We start from the raw sequence: 12,365 nt of genomic DNA, 5'->3' as shown, positions 1-12,365 counted from the left end.
TCTCTTCATTAAATATCTCTGATAAATTTCTGAATCACTTTATTGTATTATCTTGGAGATCAGTAAGTTTCTTTAAACTACTCTAATTATTGGCCAGATAGTTCATGGATCACTGTCTTATTATGGTGGTCACTGGTTCCTTGGCCTGTCCATTTGGGGAGGTCACGGTTCCCTTTGTTTCTTATGGATAAGAAACAAAGGCACTCAGAATATTTCCATGATTTGCTGTTGTTTCTTATGGATACATGCCTGCGTCTTTTCATCGAAGGATTATGTATTGTAGCCTGTGGATTGCTTGGGGTTTAACTGGCTGTTTGCTTAGAGATTCTTCATAATTTACCTATTGAATTTCTTATATTTTTTTCACCAGTGCCTTTGTTTCCACACTAGATGATGCTTAAAGCCGAAGTTTGCCTCAGCTCTAGTCAATGATCGGAGAGCACTGCTGGGCCAGAATGGGGGCGGTCCCAAAGGGGATGTCCCAGCTGAATGGAAGGCCTTGCAAGGGATTTGTGCCCAGAGAACCATGGAACATTCCTCCTGCAGGGTGTCACTGCTAAACAACCACTCTGATTTGGCATCTCCTTTGGCTGAGGGGCAAAGCAAAGTTTCCAGGACTATGGATGATAGTCGCACCTCCCCCTTTGTCTCCCCTCAGGCACTCAGAATATTTCCATGATTTGAGACATGGTCAGGTCTCCTGCAAAGAACCCAAAATTCTGAGGATGCTGGTTGTCACCGTATCTCACTTTTTGCAGTATAGAAACCATGAGTTGCAGGAAATTTTCTGCATGCCTGGTGCTACACAGACTGGGGTGAGGGGTGTCATGGATATAAAAATCGGATTCTCTTACTGTTTGCCTGGAGATGTTATTTCTCTGAGACCTTGGGAATTAACTTCTATTTGAGTTCTGGGATATTATTGGTGAAGATCCCAGTGCCATATATTGGGCTTTAGTTGTCTGGGGTAGCGGTCAGTGAAGCCAGCTTGTGTCTATGTCACCACCTCAGCACTGGAAGTTTGTATTTTATTCTTTATATAGACATATTATTATTATTATTATTATTTTGAGACGGAGTTTCGCTCTTGTTACCCAGGCTGGAGTGCAATGGCACAATCTCGGCTCACCGCAACCTCCGCCTCCTGGATTCAAGCAGTTCTCCTGCCTCAGCCTCCTGAGTAGCTGGGATTACAGGCACACGCCACCATGCCCAGCTAATTTTTTGTATTTTTAGTAGAGACGGGGTTCCACCATGTTGACCAGGATGGTCTCGATCTCTTGACCTCATGATCCATCCGCCTCGGCCTCCCAAAGTGCTGGGATTACAGGCTTGAGCCACCACGCCCAGCCGATATAGACATATTATAAGCACATTTCTTATATTTGATGTATATGTTTTCCCAATCTAACTCTAGTTTTGTGTTAATATTGGTGTTTACAATGTAATGATGACACTTATGTGTCTGTCACAGTTCTAAGTACTTTATATAATTTAATGCTCATACTGTTGTAAGTAGTAATATTTTCTCCATTTTACAGGTAAGAAAAATGAAGCATATGATATTTAACTGTCTACAGTTAAATTGTCTACATAGCTAATAATTATGCAAGTTGGGATTTAATCCCAGGTCACAAGTCTCCATAACTTATATCCTTAATCATGGTGATACTCAGGTTAATACATGGTCCAGCTTCATTATAGTCATCACTGTTAGACACATGGCTTAATCCAGCCTGACAATCACTCACTGCAGTGGTTTCAAGTTTATGATTTGAATATCCTATTAAAACAATATGTAAAACTAAACTTATTTCAGATGATATTACTTAAATTACTAAACCTAATTTACCAGTCACTAGTCTAAAATCATCTGTAAAATATTTTATGAACCTTTATAATAGTTATGTCCATTAGGATATGACAAGCATCTCTGATTCCATTATGTATATTGCCAACTAAAGAACAGAAAACTTGGGTTATCATCTATATTTCTAGAGACCAGGTGTTGAAGGAGGATTAAGATGCAAATATTTGAAGTGACATTTCCATGATTAGCTTGAAATCCTGCTCTGCCTCCTATACTTATCAAACATAATTCTATTGCCCTAAGACTTCAGCATTTAGCATAGGATTTATTGATCTGCCCTTTCTAATTTTAGTCCTGCAATAATTTTCTTTTTAACCATATTTTTCTTTAGTCACTGGGCTTTGTTTCTTTTTTTTTTTTTGTTTCAAAGCCTTATAAAATTCCTTTCTTAGCGAAAAGGCGTTTTCAACCTACCTTAACTCCCAAACAAAGCTTTCCTTTCAAGATTTATTGTTGTTTCCTTGAGGGACACTATCTTTGAAGACCTGTTCCAACTACTTTGGTGTGTCTTTGAAGAAATTTTATATCTGTCTCATACATTTTAAAGATTTACAGATATTATATTTTGTTGACAATGTATTATGTAATCCTCACACTGTATCTTAAATAGAAAAAATGCCAGTAGCACTGAACTTGCCAAAGTAACACCTAAAGTTGAATTTTCATTCTATCCTATTCTATTACATTCTATTCATTTCTATTCTAAAGTTCGATTTCTCATTCTACTCATTTTATTTTTTCCTTACAGTCACCTGAGGTAGAAGTGCAGCAAGACTTCTTAAATTTTTCCACAAATTTATCCAAAATCCAAGACCTACTTTCACTATGGATGTGTGCAATCACACATCCATATTTATTGTAAGTATTTGCAGCTGGGCAAGGTAGCTCATGCTTCTGGTCATTGTTTCGGGTAGAAATGTTAGCTATGCGATTATCTTTTATTCATTAAACTTTCTAAATTATCTTACTGTTCTAATATTCTAGTATTCGGTAGGTTATTTGAGGTTTTTCAATTTTTCCATATGTACACCATATAATTAAATAATATCAGTTTCATTTCTACCTTCCAGTCTTTATCTCTGGTGATTTTGCTGTCATGTATAACATCACAGATGTTATTTCCTGGAACCCAGGACTCTCAAACAAGCACCAGCTTCCCTTCTGCCTTCTCCTCGGTCTTTGTGGACGAACAGCCACTGAAGAGGTAGTATCAGGGTGCCTTCCCTCCATCACAATGGCAAGACTATACCCACCCTGAAAGTGCAGATGTATTTAATTAATTAGGCAAAACTCAATGTTACCTAACCTGGAGGACCAAGCACTTGGTGACCTTGGGTAGATATCCAGGGAGTTACATGAAGAGTTCCAAAACAAAATCATTGGCAAATACATGGAAATAAGATGAAAGCGAGAGTTAAACATAATGCTATCAAGCCAAGTATAAGTTGACAAGAAAAACAAAACTGCTGTATGTAAATGGAAGAAAGAGAACTACGGGTAATTAGACCAAAGTCATATCACAAAATATATGCTAGATTAGGCTTCATTAGAGCAGTGAAGAATACTAATCTCATTTAATTCACAATAAACATGTTTTTTTATATTTGTGTTGAAATTCACCTCATTAGTTTTATAAGCTGATTGTTATATATACAGACAATGTTAGCATACCATTACTAAACAATAAAGTCTCCATAGTGTTGAGTTTTTTTTGTTGTTGTTTTTTGTTTTTCGTTTTGTTTTTTGTCAGAATCTAAATTTGACATGTTTTACTGTCTCCCAGAGGGCCCATGATATGTTACAAAAATTGTAGGAGTGGTATTTGATATCTTCTCTTTAGATAGTAAACATAAAGCACCAGCTCACAGGGTCAACAAAATCAGGGAGTGCATGATCCACAGTACCTATACATCAGGCAAGATGAACCAATTCCTGCCCAGGCAGCTCCAGGTTACTAAAATGCAGCTTGAAGGTTTAGTATAGGGAACACAAGATGCTGCACGAGAAAAAAACTGGTTCAAATTAGAAGGGATGTTTAGCCTTGTGAAATTTCCATGAACTAGGTGACAAGTGTGATAATTATTACAGATATAACTTATTTCTGAATAATCCAGTGGCATTTATTACATGCACAGTGTTTGACATCACCATTCTCTTTCTAAAATATTTTGATCACCCCAAAAGAAAAGCACTTAGATTAAGTAGTCAATCCCATTTCCCCTCTCCTTGGCCCTGGCAGCTCCCTATCTGCTGTCTGCTCTCTTAAGGTACCTATGATGGAGATTTCATGCAGATGAAACTATATAAGATGTGATCTTTTGGATCTGGCTTCTTTCACTTAGCATACTAACTTAAAGTTTTATCCACGTTGTAGAGTATATTTGTATGTCAATCATTTTTGTGTCTGACCAGTATTCTATCATTATACATATACCATGTTTTGTTTATTCATTCATTTGCTTGATGAGCATTTGGGATGTTTTCACGTTTTGGATCTTGGAAATAGTGTTGCTATAAACAATTGTGTGCAAATATTATTTGATTATCCCTTTTTAATTATTCGAGGTATATGCCTAGGCATAATATTGCTGCGTCAGGAAATCAGGAAGTGTAAATCCTTCAATGTGGTTCTTCTTTTTCAATGTTATTTTGGCTACTTTCAGGCCCTCACATTTCAATATGAATTTTAGGATGGTTTTTCCATTTCTGCAAAATGACTATTGGAATTTTCATATGCATAGCATTGACTTTATATATCATTTTGGGTAGTATTGACATCTTAACAGTTATGTCTTCCAATTTGTGAACATGGTAGTCTTTCTATTTATTCAGATCTTTAATTCTTTTCAATTAGTGTACTAATGTTTTGTTTTCTTGGTTAAATTAACTCCTGTGTAATTTGGTTTTGATTTTATTGCAAATGGAATTGTTTTCCTAATTTCTATTTTGGATTGCTGGTGCATAGAAACACAACTGACTTTTTTGTGCTTATCCTGTACCCTTCATATTTGCTGAACTTACCTGTTAGCTCTAGTAGAGTTTTCTTTTGTGAATTCTTTGGGATTTTCTAAATATAGGATCATACCATCTGCAAATAATAACAATTTCATATCATTTCCAATCTAATTCCATTTATTTCTTTTGTTGAATAATTACTCTAGGTGGAACTTCCACCATAATTTTGAATAGCAGTGATGAAAACAGGAATCCTCGTTTTTTGTTTTTTGTTTTTTGTCTTAGAGGAACAAGAAATATACATTACATTAATTTCTTTTCTTATTTTAAGCCAACCTTGCATCCCTGAGAGAAAGCCCACTTAGCCAGGGTGCAAAGTAATTTTAGTATGCTATCAGACTTGGTTTGCTAAGATTTTATTGAGGATTTTTATATCTATGTTCATACAATTTACAAAGGATGTTAGTCTGGAACTTTTCCTTTGTTGTCTTTATCTGACTTTGGTATCATAGTAATGCCAGCCTAATAGAAAACATCAGGGAGTATTCCCTCTTATTGTATTTTCTGTTTTTTGGAAGAGTTTGGGAAAGATTGGTCTTAATATATATCTTTTTAATGTTTGGTACAATTTACCAGGAACCATCTCATCCTGGAATTTTGTGGTTATTTTGGGGAGGTTTTTTATTATTTATTTAATCTTTTTACTTGTTATAGGTCTATTGAGACTCTCTACCCATTGTTGAGTCAATGTAGATAATTTGTGTGTGTCCAGAAATTTGTCTATTTCACCTGTTACCTAATTTGTTGGCATGCAATTGTTCATAGTAGTCTATTATAATCCTTTTTATTTTTGTAAGGCTGGTAGTAAGATTCCCAATCTTGTTTATCAATACCAATGGCTTTCTTTGTATCTTATAACTTTTTGTCTGACACTCTATTTTGTCTGATATTAGTATTGTTATTCAAACTCCCTTTTGTTACTATGAGCTTGCAATGTATTTTTCCATCCTTTCATTTTCAAATTATGTGTGTCTTTGTATCTAAAATGATCTTTTATATACAACGTATAGTTAGAACATATAATTTTATTCTATGCTGACAGTTTGTATCTTTTCATTGAATAGTCAAATCCACTTACATCTAAAATAACTTCTAATAACTTCTGCAGTTTTACCGTTTGTTTTCTGTATGTTTTATACCTAATGTCCCTCATTTCTTTCATTAAATCCTTTCTTCATCTTCAGTTGACTTTTAGTATGTCATATTGATTTTTTTTTGTTTCCTATGCTGTATATTTACTAGATATTTCCTTAGGAACTGCCATTGAAACTCCTAAACATTTTAATGTTAATATCCTAAATGTATAACAATCTAATTTGAATTGATACCAACTAAGCCTCAATAGTATACAAAAAGTCAGCTATAGAGATACAGTCCACCATTATGTTGTTACTCTCACAAATTACATCTTTATACATTTCATGCACATTAACATGAATGTATAATTATTGTTTTATGCACTTGTCTTATACATCACATAAGAAATAAGAGTAGTTACAAACAAAAAAATAAAATCTTGCTGATTTTGTATTTACCTTTGTAATCTTTATTAGAGTTGTTAATTTTTAATATAGCTTTCACTTACTGTCTAGAGACAGTATTGTTATATGAGGTCTACATTTTTCTTTCATTTTCAATAATAGTTTTGATGAATATCTTATTCTTTGTTGATAGCTTTCTTTTCATTTTTATTTCACCACTTTGAACATGTCATCTTACTTTATTATGACCTCCATAATTTCTGATGGGCAACTGATCCTTGATATTATTGAAGTCATTTCTATATGATGACTACTTCTTTGTTGCTGTTTCCAAGATTTTCTCATTGTCTAAATTTAAACAATTTGATTATAATGTGTCTCAGTGTACTTCTCTGTTTTTATCTTTCTTAAATTTGATTGAGCTTTTTGAATGTGTAGATTCATGTCTACAAAATTTGGAGTTTCTAGTCATTATTGTTTTCAAATATTCCTTCAGTTCCTTTTTTTCTTTCTTCTCCTGCTGGGACTACCATTATATATATGTTAGTATACTTGATGTTGTTCCATAGGCTTCTTAGGCCCTGTTAATTTTTTTTTAACTTTTGTGTTTTTCTTTCTGCTCCTCAGACTAAATAACTTCAATTAACTAATCTTTAAGTGACTCCTTCCTTTGCCTGCTCAAATTTGCAGTTGGAAATCTCTAGTGAGCTTTTTGAATTCTTTTATTTTGGTTATACTTCTCAGATCCCGAATTTCTATTTGGTTTCTTTTTATTGTTGCCATGCCTATTGGTATTCTATATTTGATTTTCATTATTCTCCAGGTTTCCTTAGCTCTTTGTCCATTGTGTCCATTACCTCTTTGAGTGTAAATTACGTGCTAACTTAAAAGTTTTTGCCTAAGAAGCCCAATGTCTGTGCCCACTAAGAAACAGTCTGTTATTTTCTTCTACAAATAAGCCATCTTCTCTTGTTTCTTTTGATGCTAATTTTTGATAGGAAACTGAACTTTTTGCATACTATAATGTGGAAATTTAAATTCGGATTTTTCTCTTTCTAAGGACTTTTTTTTTTTGGTTGTTATTATTTGTTTGTTGCTCACTGTGGGCTGTAGCTATTTGTTTAGTAACTTCTAGAAACAAGTTTTGATAAAGTCCATATTCTTTATTATTTGTAATATCTGTACTTTCTGTTTCTCCAGCTAATTTGAGTTAGTGTTTTGACATAAATTTCCTTAAATGGAAAAAAATGAGGTGAAAACAGAAAGAGAAGAAGGAGGTAAAAGATGATTAGGAGGAAAAAGAGGAGAAAAGAAAAAGTCATAAAGGCAAAGAAAATATTCCCAATCTTTGCAAATTTGTCTTGAATTTTAACAGTTTATTTTGGAGCATTCTACTAATGCTTAGGCCATTTACAATTTTGTCTTCATCTTCATATTATGCTTGCACTAAGCCTTGAGATAGACCAGAGGTTAAAACTTAGGATCTTCTTAGTTCTTGTCTCATCATACGTTCACCTTTCTAAACTCCTCTATATACGTGGATATTTCCAAATACCCTAATTTCTCAAAGACACTCTCTTTCCATATTTTCCTCCCAGATTTTCAGTGAATCTATTGTTTGCCTCAAACAAAATAGTTTGTCCCATAAATCCATGGGTTATTCATTGACTTTACAATGTTTTCAAGGAATGTTCACAGTTTTCTTTTATCCTGAGTAAATTTCTAATTTGGTGAAATAAAGACAGGTGTCCTGCATGAGTTCTACAGGTAGCCCCCAGACAAATTTGAGCACAAGCAACTCTTTGTGAGCAAGGTCTGTTATTCCTCTGCAATGTTGAGCCAGAATCCACACTGGGAATGCGTGCCACAACACACTGTCCCAACACCAGGGACTTGTGGGTAAAGAGCCAGTAAAAATGCTATGGGTGCTATGGGGGTCTTTCATCTTTTCAAAGGTGTTTTTTTTTTTTTTTTCTTGATCCAGTATTTGCTTAATTTCTATAAACCTTTGACTGTTTTCCAGAGTTTGGACGAAGTTGATCCTGACAATTTTCCCTCAACTATTTAGTGTTACTGTGAGGGGATGTGCCTTTGAAGACACATACTCTGCTATTCTCAATAATATCACTGCCTCGAAGACTTTTTTAAGTCCAGAATTGAAATACTAAGTCAATATAGTGCCTTGTATTATTTTATCAAAATGACTCAATAGATACCAAGTCTGTTCTGATACATCAATAAAGCAGATGCCGCATTATTTAAAGGGCCCTTTGCCAAAGTAGTTTGTTATACTATATACAAAATTTAAATGGCTAGATAGAGAAAGCTTTCTATGAGTCTTTGTAAAGATGTGGCATGCCTCCCCCAGAGAAGTTTTCATGCTTCATCACAAATAGAGCATAAAAAGTCCTAAGATTTCAGCAATGTATATTCTAAAAGCAAAAGGGCTGTGTTCAAAACATACAGAGGACTAGAAGCATTCAAACAGAGCATTTATTAAGATATTGTCAGATAAACGAAGAAATCGATGAAAAACAGTACCAAATCCCATCTCTAGTTTGCTCTTCCCCAAATATACGCAGTTATTGAGGACTGGAGGAATACTTTACATTAAGTAATTATAACGTCTATTCTTCATAACCAAACTAATTGGCAGCAGTGTAAACTGACGCTCAGAAAGGCTAAGTATCCTGTTAGCAAGATGCAGATATTTATTGTGATCATAGGTCAAATGACTATGCAGTCACTCTTCTTTTCAACTACACTTTCAGGAACCTTTATATTTTATAACTGTATCTTTCATCTTAACAAAACAACTTGGAAGAATAGCTCTGGTACCTTCTTGCACCTGATGCTATTAAGCCAATTGCATGCATTCAGAATGCTGTATCACTCTGCTGCTGACTAATGGTCACTGTGGAAACTGTATCCATACTGTGATTCACACCGCTTGGCTTCATCTAAGCCCAGTGCCAGCAGGTCAGCTTCACTCTGTTACTCCTGTGGGGTGAAGGCCATTACCAAACTTGACCTTGGCTAAGCTTATGAACAGCTGATCATGGATGATGTTGCACAGGTGTTTGAGCCATCATCACTCACTGGCAGATCTTCTAAGTTATGCACCTTCAGTTCAGAATTTCTGTTGCCACTAGAAATGTCCAATGATCTGTGAAGATCATGTTTTTCCTGAACTTCAGGAGTGGTATCATCTTTCACTTACATCTCATTGTTGGGATTAGTAAGGAATGAACTCAGAAATACTGCAGAAACTTTTGGATGACTTTAATCATTTTAACACTAAATACAAAAGAAATATAGAAATACAAATCAAGAATTTTCAATCTCTATGTATTTTATCATTCATTTAAATTTTATTAAGTACTTACTATTTATCAGGCCATGTATGTCATACATTTTTGAATTTTTTAAACCTATTTTTAAATAGCTTACTATTTAAACTATTAAATAGTGTTCCTCACTCATGTAATACAATATCTAGTATTTTAAAAGGGAATTAGTGGCCATAATTGTTTGTCACATATAATCAGTAGTCAGTAGATGTTTCAAATAAATTAAAATACACTACAAGGAGTTGGGAACTTTTTAGAAGTGGCCTTCAAAATTTCTTTTGGGAAATTTTTTTAAAAATAGCATTATATGATACCACCATTAAGGAAAGGAAAGGTAAGCCAAGCCAGAGCAAGACAGGGAGACTCCTTAAAATTTTTAATTCCATCAATAAACATCTGACTCAATATTACTGATATGATCTGACAGAATTACTAACCATATCTTTTAACATGCTAGATCTCTTGGAGTATGGGTCTCTTCTCACTTGTTTTCAGGTCTTACAGAGGCCAAAGAGGAAGTTAGCTAAGCCAATAGGGTCTTCAGCTCCACTTTGCTGGGATAACCCTGTATACCTCCAGTAAGCAACTTGTATGCTTATTTGGAGCTCAGAAATCCCAAAAAATAGAGTGTGCATGTTGCTTTAATTCTGATAAAGAAGTAATCCGGGTAGTAGAAAGTAGGCAAGAATGGTACCTACTGTCCTGTGGCTCATATTCTTAAGAGAAGACAAAATACCATTTAAACAATTAAGAGTCCCCCTATCCCCCAACAACACAAATCCATAGGAACACAAATACACATGTGCCTTACCCACTCACCTGCAGCATGCAAGCAGAAGGTTGTATGTAAAGAGCAGCCTAAAGTCTACTTTCAAACTCAGCCATTTTTATTCTAATAGATTAGATTAAAATCTCATATTTGTATGTATCTAAAAGTCATCTGGAAATATCCAGGCTTCCCGACTCACCGTCATAATCTTTTTCTTATCTAATTGAGACGTACCCGTAGGAATCTGCACTCTTCGGTCAACAGAGATAATTATGATGAATGCTGTTGGATAATAATATTTTAAGAAATAAAAAAATTAAAGTTGTTAAAAATTCTTTCAGTATGATCACCTCTGACTTTTCAGGTTGTTTTTTGCCAAGCGTGTTATCATACATGGAGGCGTGATTCTGGACTGGAAACTGGGGGTTGATTGAAGTGATTATTAGGTGGGAAATGATTTCACAGCCTGTGTACCAGGCAGTCAGGGGAAATGGGCTAGCCTTGACACTTGTGTGAGAACCAGGAGAGAAACACACACTGCAGAGTGTTCTGGTAGATGAGTAGAATATATCTCACTCCTCTTCACAAGTTTCTTTGAGCTGAGTGGCTTAACCTCCCACAGAGTTCCTCTACATTGGCCATTGATAAACATGCAGTAATTTAGGAGGTAATTTAAAGACGTTGAGTCATAGTTTAAAGTAAGACATTTCTGTTCTCTGGCTAACACTGGTGAATAGCATGCTTATGTGGATTTATTTAACAAAAAGTGCACTGCTTGTACTCCAAGCAAAAGCAGTTCTGAGCCAATGTTTCCTATATCAAGCATATGTGATGTCTTATGAGATGAGATCTTTTTGTCCAAATAGGATTTTTTTAAAATTGTCTCAAAGTACCTAAATTTATTTCTGTTTAATATTTCAGTTAATTTTTATGAGTGTGTATGTGTGTATATGTGTGTGTGTGTTTGTGTGTGTGTGTATATTATATATATATATAAACATATATATTTAATAGATAATCTCATGTACTATATATATTTCATACTATATATGAGTTAAAATCTACTTTGAAAAAACAATTTTTTTTGACACAGAGTCTCGTTCTGTCACCCAGGCTGGAGTGCAGTGGTATGATCTTGGCTCACTGCAACTTCTGCCTCCTGGGTTCAAATGACTCTCCTGTTTCAGCCTCCTGAGTAGCTGAGATTACAGGCACTTGCCACCATAACCAGCTACTTTTTGTATTTTTAGTACAGATGAGGTTTCACCACCTTGGCCAGGCTGATCTTGAACTTCTGACCTTGTGATCCACCTGCCTCGGCCTCCCAAAGTGCTGGAATTACATGCGTGAGCCATTGCGCCCAGTCTGAAAATTTTTTAAACAAAATAATATTAGCTTTTATAAAGAAGCTTACATAATTTTGAATATCCTTATTAAATAAAAAGGTACATGTAAGTGCAAACACAAAATCAGGTTTAAAATTAAGTTTTTTAGACTTAGATAAAGCACAAATTTTAAAACGATAAAATGGATCCACAATCTCATAATTCTTTTAATCTAAAACCTATCTGGCATGCTCTTACTTTTCTTCTATATTTAAATAACTTCAATTAAACAGAATAAAAAGGTGAAATAATAACTTAATTTTTTATAATTATGAATTAATATCTTTGCAAAGCCAAAAACTTATCCTTAAGGTGTAATAACTATAAAAAATAATAATACAAATAAATAATGAGAATGAAAGTTTGCTCTGGGAATAATTGTGTATGAAACAAAATCACTTCTTGGTAAAATGTCAATTTATTTTATATAAACGAATTTGGTTTCATCATTTTATTTACAAATTAAATCATCATAAAATAGCCATCACTTTTGAG

The sequence above is a fragment of the Saimiri boliviensis genome, chromosome 13 (assembly GCF_048565385.1).
Source record: "Saimiri boliviensis isolate mSaiBol1 chromosome 13, mSaiBol1.pri, whole genome shotgun sequence".
NCBI lineage: Eukaryota > Metazoa > Chordata > Mammalia > Primates > Cebidae > Saimiri > Saimiri boliviensis.
The sequence above is the reverse complement of the archived record's forward strand: the minus strand, read 5'-3'. Positions refer to the sequence as shown.